The following is a 15,224-nucleotide window of genomic DNA, read 5'->3' on the forward strand; positions in this document are numbered from 1 at the left end:
CTGGCACACTGTGAAGTGGGAACTATTTTTCCATTTCATAAGTAGAGAAAGTAATGCTTGAAAAGTTAAATAACTGGCCCTAGCTAACACAGCTAGTAAGTGGTGGAGCATAGTTTACACCTGCCAAGTGATCACTGAAACCAGGTTAAGCATAAAACTAGATTCTCTGTTAATTTCCATACTGTGTAGCATTTATCCACCTAAGGTTCAGCTGTCCTGGGTTCTAACACTGAATGGTGTGGGGTAGTGGTTGGTTTATGTACACTGGCCAGCACGTTCGAAAAGCCAGTTGGGACTGTGTAGATGACTTGAGCTCTCCATGCTAAGATTTTTGCTGGAGTTTTAAATTTTCATACAAAAGCTGATCGTCTTAATCATAATGAGCACCAGTGATCCATCTCCTAAGTCCGAATAATGGACCACATGTTGACTACAAGTAGAGACTCAGCTTCATGGATGGTCGTCTTCGCACACAGATGGTTGTTCTTACACTTGTTATAATGACTCCTAACATTTTTATTTTTTTGAGCTGGAAAGGGCCTAAGCAATCACAAATTCCCTTCCTATATTAAAGCTAAAGAATCTGTGATAGAATCAGACACTGAGTGAGGTAGTTATGGAGCTGAGAGCAGAGACTAAGGTTTCTGATTGCCAGGTCAGCTTTTTTCCCCACAATATCAAACAGCTCTCTATGACAAAATTAATGCAAGTCTTGCTGAATTATTAAATGTTGCAAGTGGATTTTCAATATGTAATTACAGCTTAGCCTCTGATTTAATTATTTGGATAATTCACTTAGTATTTTCTTGGTTAATTGCTGCCAGCCATTGCACAGTATAATTCAAACAATCATAAATAGCAGCTTGAATTTTATGAAATCACCATGCCAAAATTTCCAAGTGCTTAGCACTGAACAAATATTTGCAAAGAACTATCCAGTTGTTAGATATTGTATTACAGATCTGCTATCACCAGTCTGAAAAAATGTGGTTTTCTAAGGAAATTTTGCATCAATAGAACAAATATTTAATTTTTGTTATTCATGTATGTATTCATCAAAATAGTATAAATTCAACATAATATATTTTATTAGTTTGAATCCCTACTTACAGACATTAAAAAATAAGAAAAATAAATTTCTTCTCTTTTATTTTAATGACAAAAAGCTTACAAAATAAAAAAGAACAAATACTTTCTCTAGACAACATCAACTACAAAACACTGTGATTGAAAAAGATGAGGTTTGACAGATTTTTCTCTGCTGCTATGCATAGTCTTGGCTTACAAGTCTCAAAATATTTTTTTGGTCCACTGACTACTTCTTGAATTATTTACTACACTGTTTACCTTCTTTGGCCTTGTTTGACTCACTTTTTTGCATTTGACTCTGTAATCTGTTCTTTACCAATTATGAAAACAGATATTAAGCAGGGAAATTACTTTATCAACGCAATTCTCATCTTAGTATTCTGATGTGTGTGAGTCAGCTGAAGCTGATGTCTGCAACTCAGTTTACTCCCACTTCCATCCTTTTATTGTCTTTTATCGAATTAATTTTATCTGTGTATAATGTGATGTTAGTAGTGCTCTTTTAATTTCTGTGAGCACATTCTAATGTTAGCGATATTATGAATATTTAAGGTATCTTATTTCTGATCAGCTTTGAAAATAAAAGAACAAGGGAGGAGAAGTTGAAAAAGACAGAAGGCTGAAAAGCCACCTATATCTTTCAACAAGGGAAAGAGAGGGAGATGGCATGATTAGCTGTTTTAATTGTTTATTTGATTCCCATTTAATAAAATCTGGTTGATGCCATCAAAGAAGCAACTCAAAATGTAAAAATTCCAGGCAAACCTTAATATCACTGCAGGTGATTAATTGCCTTAAAAAATGAAAGCAGTGTCAAGATTGACAAACAACAGGCCTATCCAAGATTTGCCCAGCATGGTGCTGGAATTTTGAAGCACATTCTTATCAGATCACCTTCTTAGGAAAGTAAAAAATCTATGTTCCAAGGACTTGAGTGTAAAGGCAATAAAGCAGTATAACTTAGGACATTCATAAGAGCTATTCCCATATGAGGAGCTGTCATGATTTGGTATATTTTAGATATAGGATGTGCTATTTAATTAAAAAAAAATACTTCCCCTAAAAACTGTGGCTTTCTCATGTGTTCTTGTACTGGGAAACTGAATGGGAAAGAAATTCAACTGATGGAAATTAGTAGGGATTTTAATCTGTACGCTCTCATACCAAAATTTAGATCTTTGGTAAACTGAGACAATAAAAAGCAGAGATTCTGTTTCTTGTTCATCCAACCTGACATAAAGCAGAAATTAAACTTTAGGTTTACTTTTTTTCCCTAGGAGGTGAATGGGAAAGGAATGTACCTTGGAAAGTGCCAGATTTTATAATACTGTTCCTAAATTGCAACTTTGGCCTATGTTTCAGATGTGCAGCAAGGGTCCACCCAAGGCTATTCTTCCCATATTGGGTGCATCAAACACAGACGTGAAAAAAGGCCTCATAGTTTCAGAGGATCTAAGTAATATGGGACGAAAATCTTCAGCAATAAATAGGTCAGATACATTGAACTTGAGCTTATGGGAATAATTTTGAAAGAAGAGGCATATAGTTTATCAGTTCATAACATATGTTTAGAATCACACAGACGTAGTTTAGAATCTCTCTGTACTTCCTTACCAACTATTTGGCCTTGGGCTATTAAAGTTTTTAAGCTAAAATTTTCCTGTATAATAACACTATTTCCTAGTGTTTTAGAAATTGAAAGAGATTGTACATGGAATACACATAACACTGTGCATAGAACATAGTAGCAGCCCCCAAGTCAGTCATTACAATTGTTTTTTACACTTCCACATATGAAGTGCTTATGAAGCATTTGTTTAACTACTGTTTCCTGTAGTGATAGGTTTAAGAAATTAAATATGCCATGCTCATTATTGTCATGATTAACTGCAACTTCAAAAAATGATTATTCCCTTGCCAGCCCACCAAATAACAAATCACCATGCTTTCTTGTTTGGTCTTTTAAAGACACATTGTGCCTTATGAAACTGCCAACACTTACAGAAAACCAAAGTGCAAGGAAAGAAACAGTGTATAAACTTTGCCAAGAAGCAGGCCTGGGCAGAAGTTGGATGACCTAAGGAATAGCAAAAGTTATCCATGTAGGAGTAGTAAACATGATTGTTTACAAAGTACTGCTCAAGAGCTATTCTTTCTCTTCTTTCTCCTCCCCTCCCTCCCCACTTCCCTTCTCTCCCTGCCTCCCTCCCTCCCTCCCTCCCTTCCTCCCTTCCTCCCTTCCTTCCTTCTTTCCTTCTTTCTTTCCTTCCTTCCTTCCTTTGTATCCTCCCTTTTTCTCCTTTTCTTTTTCTTCTTGAACACATGTAGCTTATCTTCAACAAATTTGGCTCTAGACATGAGATATGCAAAATTGTAAACATGGCCCCTTTTCTTTTATGTCCAATCAAGAAATTCCACTCCGGTAATATAGTTACCATATCAAATGGTTTATTTTGTTGCATCTTCTTTGATGTTTTGCTTGGGCTTCTGTATGCTTTCTCACATAGACCTCAAAAAACACAATGTTTTTCTCTTTTTTAAAAAAATAAATCTATAATTTATTTAAACTAGCTTGGTGGGCCACCTTCAACCTTCCTGTACTATATATTTGCATATTGGTTCCACTGTGAATTTGCCTCTCCTTTACATTTATTGTAACTAGAAACACACCTTGTCTCAAAACAAGTGTGTCATTACTTGCCTGTGTCTTACTTGACATTAGTTTTTTCTTAAAAATTGTGTTTTATTATTAATCATTTTGTTTTCTTTTTATGCCCATGAATGTTAAAGTTGGTTTCTAGTTTCAAAAATAAAAATGGATGCTATCAGCATATTGGGATCCAATGAAGTTTTACTGAATATATGCTTTAATATCTATTCTTTGATGATGTCTACGCTTTGAGCCAAAGGAGCTTGCTATGGTTTTAATGTGCCTCCCAGCATTCACGTGTTGAAACGTAAAGCCCTATGTGACAGTGTTGAAAGGCATGAAATGGTGGGAGATGTTTAAGTCGTGAGTCTTCTGCTATCATAGGTCCATACATACCATTACATAAAGGGCTTACAGGGGTGAGTTTGCTCTTGCCCTTCCACATTCAGCCCTGTGGTAACACTGCAAGAGGCCTTTCCTTCATCATAGCCTTTCAGTGTTAAGAACTGTGAGCCTATACATTACCGCTTATTGTAAATTACCCAGTCTGTGGCATTTTGTTACAGCAGAACAAAACGGATCAAGAGTTCTAGAACATGGCCTGGCGTGGTGCTCATGCCTGTAATCACAGCACTTCGGGAGGCTGAAGCAGGTAGATTACCTGAGGTCAGGAGATAGAGAGACGAGCCTAACCAACGTGGTGAAACTGCTTCTCTAATAAACACACACACACACACACACACACAAATGTAGCCAGGCATGGTGGCAGGTGTCTGTAATCCTAGCTACTTGGGAGAATCGCTTGATTCCAGGAGGTGGAGGTGGTGGCAAACTCAGATCACGCCATTGCACACCAGCGTGGACAACAAAGCAAGACTCTGTCTCAAAAAAAAAAAAAAAAAAAAAGAGTTCTGGAACTTTAGAGATTTATGTAGGAGGCAATATGCCTGTTGTTTTGTACATTTGGGAATCTGCTTTATTTTTGCAGAGGTAGAAAACCAGGACATTTACTGCCTTTCAAAAGAATGAATTTTCTGAGGAAGTAACACAGCTTATGTAGAAAAACCTGTACAAGTTCTTGATTTCTCTAGATTTAATAACATATAATAAGCACATATAATGATAAAACTGATAGTTTGGCCAATGTAGACCCTGCGATTTTGAGAACTCTGCCCTCATTGTTCCTCCAACATGAGCTGGCTGCACATGTACTCTTAGACAGTTGAATAATTTCAATTACTAAAGTCATGAAGTACTGCTCACTTCAATGTGAAATACTTGCCATTCTTGGTGTTAGGTTTAATATATTTGATGTTAAACTTTCTTATCTTGTTACAATAATTAGCTAACAGGTTCAAATGCTTTCAAGGTCATTTCTTATTAGAAATAATACAGTCAGGTCAACAATCAGTATAATGTTGTTCTTTCTTGTTGCGGTAGCTGGAGGAAATGCAGCTAATTATTTTAATAGCTATGTCAGTATATTTAAATATAAGCTGAACAAGATAGCCAGGGCATAGGCTATTCAAAATGCTGTTTAGAGAGATTGTCACGCTGTCGTAAGACCATTCTTATGACTGATTTTAACAGCGGCATGCTTATATGAGTTTTAAGTATTCATTAAAAGTCTAGTAAATATAATATGCAAGTTGTCCTATGAGATGAAGACGTGACACACTGATGGCACAACAGCATTCTAAAACAGAATGAATTTTATTCTAAAAGAGGTGTTATAGTATTTAGCATGATGTCTAGAACATAATCAAAAAAGGTATTTTATTCAATCAATTTCATTAATGTTTATAGGTAAACTCGTTTTAGGGGAATGGAAACAATTTCTCAGGGCAGGAGTTGGACACTATAGCATTAAGATATCACTTTTCTCGCCGTGCTTCTTTGGGGGACTGAGAGGGCTGGGCTTTATGATCTACAGTGTGCACATTCCAGAGCAAAGTTCACTTTTTGTGGCTCAATCTGTAAGAGACAGCTATAAAACCTGGACAAGATGTCACAGGGCATCTTAAGTAGTTTTAAAAGTAGTAAAAGTTGTGGGCTGCCATAATGCAATCAGCCCATGGGAAAGGGCAGGCAATCAGTCACTGAGAGGTGACAGATTATGTTTTAGTAAAGCACAATTGAGTGAAAGCCACTGTACTTTCATGGGAGATTATGAGAAGTTGACTTTTTAGAATAATTTTTTAAAACACAGTGTATACTCCACGTTGTTCTTATGATTTTCTGCCTCCTTTTTTCTACTCAAACCTGCAGATAATAATAAAGGATATTTAGGGGCCTCTTACTGTGTGCCAGCCTCTGACATAAACACTTCATAAATATATATATCTATAACAAATTGTTACACATATATGTAAATATATATATGTGTAACAATTTGTTTTATATATATATATATATATATAAAGTGTTTATGTCAGAGGCTGGCACACAGTAAGAGGCCCTTGAATATATATGTAACAATTTGTTATATGTTAAATATATATATATTACATATATATTTACACATATATGTAACAATTTGTTATATGTATATATATATATGTAATTTAATTCCCGCAATAATTCAAAATTCAGATTTTGTGGTGAGGGTTGCTGTTTGTTTTTTTAATTGTAAGCGTGTAGAGGAAGAAGTAACTTTCCCTAGGTTATACAATGAGTCTACTCAGCATCTGAACGATTAAGTCTGTCTCTGAAGTCTGGGCCCTGCTATCCTGTAGAATTTCACCTATTCATTTTCTAAAATATGTAATTCTCCTATATTTCCTTTCTAAATGCTCCTCTGATATTTATTCTCATATATGTACCTATTAATAACACATGGCAAAACTCTGATAACACTTCATACTTATAAAAAGCTACCACCTTTGTTCAATTTTGAATTCAATTTACATTCCATTTTTGTGAATATAGTGTTTATACATGCATATGTGTTTGTGTACAGATGTGTGTGTATGCATGTGTTTGTATATGTGTATATATATGATGTATATATACATATGTGATCTGTGTTTATATATGATACATACATATGTAAATACACACACACACACACACACACACATATATATATATATATATATATATAATACATATATAAATATATGTAAGTGCCAAATTGGGTGAAGATTATGTGTGATTAAGACTATATTTTGTTATAATATTGATTTTATTGAACTGTGGACTGAATTGTATCTCTCACCCCCAAATTTACATGTTGAAGCCATAACCTGCAAGATGACTGTATTTGGAAACAGAGGAAATTAAACTTAAATAAGTAAAAAAAGAAAAGTGGAACCCTGATCCAATAGGGCTAGTGTCTTTATAAGAAAAGAAAGAGACGCAGAAGTGACATATGCAGAGGGCGTACCATGTAAGAGGACACAGTGGGGAGAATCTGAAGCCTTAGGGAGAGGCTTCAGGAGAAGCTAAACCTCCTGGTACCTTGATCTTGTACTTCCAGCCCCCAGAACTATAAGAAAGTAAATTTCTGTTGTTTAAGCTATCCAATACATGGTATTTTGTTACGGCAGCCCTAGTAGATGAACACAATATATATTTTAATAAATGCCTTTGGCAAATGCTTGATAACTATGATAATGGAGGGAATATAAATAGGATTCATCATTACATTTCAGTGTGAGAGTTTGGAGTAATCTTCTTGGTGTGATGTACAAAGTAGTTCTCTGAAACCAAGTCTCAGTTCAAGAAAACTGTGCTGTAAATGATGATTACATGTCCATTAGCATGGAAGCTGTGGGTGTCAGCACAGGTGAGCATATTTGTTATATCTAACTTACTTTATAGTCAATATGTTTTATGTAGCCTTAAGTCTAAAATGACAAGAATCTGTTTGTCCTTAAGGATGTCAATGAAATATTATATAATTATCTACTGACTTTGTGTTCCAAAAAACTCTAAAATAGAACCCAGAACCTGAAAAAGTCAAAGTACTTGGAAGTAGAATTCTGTCAAGAGGCTCTGGTGTGTTTGTCATTGGTAATTAAAAGAGATTTGGGAGCATATTATTTATTACAGATTATAATTTAGTATGAATAGCACCGCCTCTGTCATACAGATTTTGATGAAACTGAATATAATCCTACAAGATTTCATTTTGCTTTTATGATAACATGAATAATATGATAATATGCAAGTTAAAATAAGAATTCCATTAAAATCACACTTAATGGATAATAGATTTATCATGATGAAAATCCCAAGGGCTTCCTGCTGGGCCCTAGACTCTCTTACTCCCCTAAAATAATCATGCCTATTTCATGAATCAGACATTATCCTCCCCAGTCATATTTCTTTTCTAACTCTAGACTTACATATTGAACTTTCTACATGACATTTGGACTTTATAATCATAGAGGCAATTCAAACTTAGTATTTAAAAAGTTGAAATCTTGATTTTATCCAACTACACCAGTGTACATTTATTCAGCTTCACCCTGCCCATTTCCTCTATTTTAGAAATGGCACTTGCTTTTACCAAGTTGCTAAAGCTGAAAACATGGTTCAGCTTTAATTATTCACTTCTCTAATCCATTTCATTTCTATCCCAAGAAAAAATATAAATGGAAGAATACATATCAGTAATTGACAAGTAAATGCACTATTTATAAGGATTTAATTAAATTACCTGGCATTTCAATAGAATAGAAAAAAAAGATAAATATATTAAAATTACAGTGAATTGGGAATGAAAGAGCTGGAGCCTCTATTCCATTAGTAAGGCAGTTAGTAGGGGTGCTAGTGTATATTTGCAAAGTAATTCCTGTATACTGGACATTGTGAGCACTGGGGAAGTTAAAAGGGGAACTGAGAAGACTCTGAAACGTTCAAATGTTTCACATGTTCTGGAAGTATTTCATGATAATAATAAAAAAAATAGGAAGTCATTTTTAAAATTTAGTATCACCTAAAATATTGTATTTTACTGATAAAATTAGTGCACTTTGAACCCTTGAGAAATGTTTCCACGTCGTTGATTTTATTCACAGTGATCTATTACAGTCTTATGTGTCAGCATACTTGATAAAGTTGTGAAACCACAAGTTAAGCACTAGGAGACTTGGAAGAATCTCATACAGCTGGTTTTTTTTTTTTTTTAAACGTAAATCTAAATAATTGTCATTAAAAAATCTTTAAATGTCCTTTAAACCAAGAAGGTTATGTTTGTGAATCCATCATAGAAATATGAAATTCAGGCTTCCCTATAAAAGGGAAGGCAAAAGAACTGATGATCTTAGTGTGGTATTAAGAAGCCTTTTCTTTCGCAAATATATTCAGTCTTAAAAAGCATGCATCTCAAATTCTTCTGCCTCCCCCACACTATGTTATATATAGCTCTGCAAAATAATGTATTCAACTCACGACATTATAGTCCTTAAAGGTCAGTGTAGCTGATTAGGCACTCTTTCCTGTATCCCAGCCATCACCTCTCTCACTTCCCACATCAGACTGAAATGGCAGAAACCCAAGTACATGAGAAAGAATCAAATCTCCCACAGAAGCCGTGAATGGGGAGTGATTTTAACACCATGATTTTATTATAAGCAGGCTAGAATTACATCAACAATTTCCTGACAATAGTTTCCTTGATAAAAACTTTATACAACATAGTGTCTGTCATCTGACCCTGACCTCTATCCATGGCTATTAACTTTGAGATCTTTCCCAGCATCTCCAACTTCTCAGTAATATGTAATACACACACACGCGCACACACACACACACACACACACACACACACACACACACACATATATATTTTTAAAGCATTAAAACAAATATGAACAAAGAAATCTCTTTCCTTTTTCATTCATGAAAGTGGCTGTGGCGAAGTGGAAAGGGCACAGCTACTTTCAAGACCTGGACCTGCATCTCAGCATAGTCCCTTCATAACCGTGTGCCCTTCTCCAAGGAGCCTTGTATCTTCACCTGTGTCATGGATCTAATGAGACTCTCACTTCACAGAGTTTTTGGCAAGCTGTAGGGATCAAAAGGAACTATGGTCATGAAAGTGATTTAGATACTGAAAATGAGATGTGGCACCATTAAAAAGACTAGATGGGTGTGAGTTCTTTCTTATTAGAATTGTGTCTCATGACATTCCAAGGAAATTATTCCTATACCTCCTGCTCAATATGTTAAGTACTCACCACATAACCCCACACCCAAGGAGGATGTATTACAGACAAAATTAAAATGACAATACTAAAACACATTTTATATAACTTGGTTTCATTGATAAAGGGAAGAACAACATGATTTTTAAGTAAAACAATATCTTTATAATATGAACCAAACTTTTGCTACGAACATCTTCAAAATGTTCTCTGAGCTCAAATCTTGACACTGCTATTAGCTATCTGTGGTTTCTTGCATGACCATCAAGTCTCGAGTCTAAATTTATCTCAATTTTAGAGCACAAATGTTACTTATAAGTCAAGCTTACAATAAGTTTGAAGATGATGCTGTTAAATTTTTGATATATAATCAGTTCTCATTTCACATTAACTAGCATTATTTTACATGGAATCATTGATAACAATTTTTTCCCACAGAATCCCATTGTCCTCAGAAGGGTTAATATTATTAAAGCAAGTTTGAAGTTATTTCATACAAATTAGAACATTGCTCCATTTAACTGGTTATAACATGACACGTTAAAATAGACATGTTAAATAGTCATGACATGTTAAATAGAATAATCTACAATCACCAAACAGTTTGATGATTCTATTTGTGGAAAGAAAGCATTTCTTTTCATATGCACATTATGTTATTTCTTGCACGCACACACACATACACACACAAACAAGCATGCATGCATACTTGCACTTGACTAAGCAGCCTTGATAACCATATAACATTTTAACATATATTCTTTACATTGCATCAATTTAACATTGAATTCAGAATTACATTACAATTCTGTCAACATTGGTTGCTAGAATAACAAATTCAGTACTTGGGCTATTTTTTAATAAATATTTTAACAATGCTGAGATATGCCAAGGTAAATATTTTTACATAGTCTGAATACTTTGACACTTAAAAAAATGTTAAAAAGTCACTGTATTAGCAATATCAACATTGCATTATTTTAGAATAAGTATAATTCTGCTTAAGTTAAAATCCAAGTTTTGAGAAAACATATATTCTGAGAACTAAGTATACTTTTTCTTACATCACACAATTATTTTGTTAAATAACGATTCAACAAACAATTCTCAGAAATGTAGAAAGTTATTTACATAATATTTTACATAACAAACTTCTTATGAGAAATGAGAATATTAAAATTTCTAAAGTACAGTCACAGCAAGAGGTAGGCAAGGCATGAAGATAAATCAAATCCTATTTTTTTGCCATGCTGTGAAAAGACTGCTGGCTTTTAATCATCCTGATGTGCCATATGTAAATTCCATCAAAAAGGAAGTTTGGTAAATGTTATATTACAAAACCGCAGGGAGCAAAGCTATTTATAAACATCAATTAAAATATATATTATAGTCTAAAGTCATTAATAATGTTCTCCTAATCTGGCTATACATATCGCTCATATTTACCTAATCTTCCTTTTATTTTTGATTGCAAACCACAAATCTCTGGATTACCAGATGTCTGCCTACACACTCCTAGTTTACTCAAGGTCACTACAAAGATTCTCACTGAAAAACTACAAAGTCTCCTTGTTAAGCAATCCAGTGGAAAGAAAATGTAAGTCAGAACAACCTCAGAGTAAATAGCTTATGTAAAACTTAAGATAATCAATGAGAAATAAGAGCCATTCTTATAAAGCCTGAAAAGAATAAATATCATTTTTTACTTAAAAAGAAAAGAAATACTATAATTGATAGTACCAAAATTAAAAAAAAAACTAATTTTTAACATAAACTTCAATTCTATTTTTTAAAATAGGAATATTTAGCTCCTGAGGTATTATGAATCTAATTAGAATGATTTATTATGCTTTGTTATTGGTCTATTCAGTGTTTCTTTTGAATTTCCCTTTCCGAATGAATCTCAGGTATGAGCTATCCTTTCTCACATACCTGAGAGTCTAGCTTTGAATATCCTTCATTTTACTAATCTTCTCTTCAACTTTTCTCATATTTTAATAATCTTTAAATTAGTGTTTCTCCTCTATCAGTTAATCTCTTAAATACACAATAACTTTATTTCCTTTCCATATTATTTCTTTCTCTCTAAATACCCCTAGACTTCCTATTGGTCTGTGACTCTCCTAAAACTATATATTTTTTTCATGTGCTACATTTTCCTATGGCATTGCTGGGACAAACAAGAATCCCCGAGTTTTACTCTGTTTAATAAACCGTCCTATTATACCAGAAGGGCCACATGCAGACACAAGCCCACAGCCCTAAAATACTATTCTTTCTACACACAGCATTACTGTACCACAGCCACCTGATCGACGGGGTTACTCTGCTCAAGGCTTGCTTTTTTCCATCTAACCATCCTAATTTCCCTTCAGTGGCTTCCAGGAATAAATTCTCACCTGCAGTGTCATGCTGTACATTTCCCCTTTTCCTAAAGCTGAGAGTCAGTGGACAGAAGGAACAGAAGCTGCTTTGAAAAGAGGAAATATGGCATCCTACCAGGGAGACACACAGCACCAAGTATCACAGGGGTAGACAACATAATTATCCTTATCATTCCCCATGACCAAAGGCAATGACAAGAGGAAACATACTCCTTCAAAGGGGATGCCATCATGTTAGATACAAGGAGCTGCCACAAAAAGGTACTTGCAAAGCAATGTTTTATTTATAGTGTAGCTTAGCCTTGCCTAGTTAAGATTGCCTAATTGACAAACTACTGCAAACCACATAGAAAATGAAATTGATATTCCCAGATGTTTATTTTAGATGCACAATTTTATTATTAGGAATTTGTTACTTAGGGCCCATGGATGGATTGGTAACAGAGTTCCAAACATCCAACATATTCAGTATTCATATGCGCTTAAAGCGAATCCTGTCATATCAGTCTTCTGATTAGGAGAAATGTAATGCTTCAGTTCTTTGTAATGTTTGTTGTTTTGCTTTAACTGGTGTGTAGATTGAATGGCAGGTGACATTTCATAAGATTTAAATAAGGTAAGAAATTAATCAAATTAACATACTGCTTTTCTGAAGTATAATGAGTCATCTGCATATAAAGTGCAATCGAGTCTGTAAATACAAAATGAACTTCAAATTACTGAGGAACATCGTGAACTGCATTTGTTACATATTATAAAACAGACATGAAGAAAAGAGCACGTAAATATTTCCAATTCCAAACTGACTTTTGATACATTTTGTGGCTGTAATGTCAGGCCTATCCACTGTAATGCTCAGCATTTCCTAAATCTAGAGAATTTGTGACTTCTATTTGACATAAATAACAAAAGTAGCTACTCCTTGCAGTCATTTTCTTACCTGGATCTGAAAAGCACTTAAGGCTAGCACGCTGCAAAGAGAACTTGAGATAGAAGACAGAGACCTTGAAACAAATTGACGCAAAACATAAATTACATGAAAATTAAAAGACTGGGAAACAAAGGTCAAGAGCTATTCAAGTTAATAGCTCTTCAAAATACACTTCAGACAATGGTCTAGCTATGGGACCAGCAGACGTCTTTTGCAAAGGGCCAGAAAGTAAATATTTTAGATGTTGTGGGAGACATACTTTACAAGTACTCAACTCTGCCATTGTAGCAAAGCAGTCCTAGATAACACTGAACAAAAGAGTGCGACTGTGTTGCAATAAATCTTTATTCATAATAATAGGCAGTGGGCTAGATTTGGACAATGGGCCATAACTTACCAACATCATCTCTAGAATAGGGCTGTCCTTTAGACCTTCCTCTGATGATGGAAATAGTTGATGTCTACTTGTGACTAAAGAGGACTTGAAATATGGCTAGTGTAACTGAGGAGGTGGCTATTTAATATGTTTTGTTTGAACTATGTGACATTATGCTTTAAATAACTACGTCTGGTCAGTAGCTATTTTGTTGAACAGTGCTGTCTTAGATGGTTTTATGTGACAACAATAAGTAAATGGCAAGAGTTGTGGGAAACATTAACATTCTAAGAAATGAATTGCTTTAAATACATCAGACATCACAAATTTCAACAAATGCTGTTTAAACTAAAAAAAAATCAGTATTTTCCTAAGTGGACGGTGAACTTTTTATAAAGAATATGAAAAGAAAAATATCAACATATCTACACATCTGAGTAAATATGCAGATTTCAGATTTGCTAGGGCTGCACCATAATATGTCATTTTGCATCTTAGCTTCTTTGACAATGGCATTTCTAAATGATAAGTTTAGAATATTTTACAGTAGTAAAATATTCTGTAGAATATGTAAAATAGCTTGTCTGTAGAAAGGCTTACTCTTGCCCTAGAATTTAAAGACTTACTCCAAATTAAGCATTGACCAGAATTTAAACGATCTTCCGGCATCCAGATGGCCTCCATGGTGCGTGGCTTCTGATCTGGCTAAAGATCAAACTCACCTTCTGCTTCCTGTTCTGTCTCTAAGCTGGCCCTTGATGATAGCTAATAACTTTCCACTGTAATAATCCCCTTCATGCCCTTTTCATTCTGTTTCTGTCTAGATTCACAGGGCTTTACTTACTTTAGGAGAAAAATACTTGGGACAGTCACCATGACTCCGTTTGAAAAAAAAGATTTTTGAATCCTTTTAAGAGAAATTATATGACGTCTTGACTCATGACACTTGGCATTTGAATAAAGTTTATATGAGCCAAATTTTCATTAATTTTCTAAATTTCGGTAAAATCTCAGAAAATCGGTGTTCTGCTATAATCACACTTTTGCCACCTCAGAACTATTTTAAAAATTGGTTTCAATATTAGGTATCAATATTGGACATTTTAAAGTATGTATAATAGTTTCACATATTAATCAGTTATCAATATCACCTGGTGTGGTATAGATTCCCGCCTCAAAAAAGACTACCTCTATTCTTATGTTTGACACCATAGAATGGAAAATATATAATTTGCTTATAAAGGAAATTACTTAGACCAGTTACCTAGGTGATTCATTCAGATATGGCCAACATACAAAGAAGCAACTTCAGTGAGATTTTCATGTTGCTATTTAACTTTTATTTTGAGTTTATTGATAGATGTGCAGGTTTGTTACATAGGTAAACTTGTGTCATGGGGGTTTATGCTACAGATTATTTCAGCACTCAGGTATTTAGCATAGTACTTATTAGTTGTTTTTCCTGATCACCTACCTCCTCCCACCTTCCATCCTCCAAGAGTCCCTGTGTGTATTGTTCCCCTTTATGTGGCAATGTCTCCTCATCATCTAGTTCCCACTTAGAAGAAATAACATATGGTGTTTGGTTTTTTGTTCCTGCATTCGTTTGCTAAGGGTAATGGCTTCCAGCTCCAACCATTTC

At 34.5% G+C, this 15,224-nt stretch overlaps 1 protein-coding gene across 4 annotated transcripts in view; it reads right to left on the reverse strand.

Moving 5' to 3' along the window:
- CADM2 (cell adhesion molecule 2) overlaps nt 1-15,224 on the reverse strand; it is a 1,069,796-nt gene that overhangs the window by 508,883 nt on the left and 545,689 nt on the right. The window lies entirely within an intron of this gene.

This window comes from Cebus imitator, unplaced genomic scaffold (assembly GCF_001604975.1).
Source record: "Cebus imitator isolate Cc_AM_T3 unplaced genomic scaffold, Cebus_imitator-1.0 Scaffold168, whole genome shotgun sequence".
In the NCBI taxonomy this organism is placed as follows: Eukaryota; Metazoa; Chordata; class Mammalia; order Primates; family Cebidae; genus Cebus; species Cebus imitator.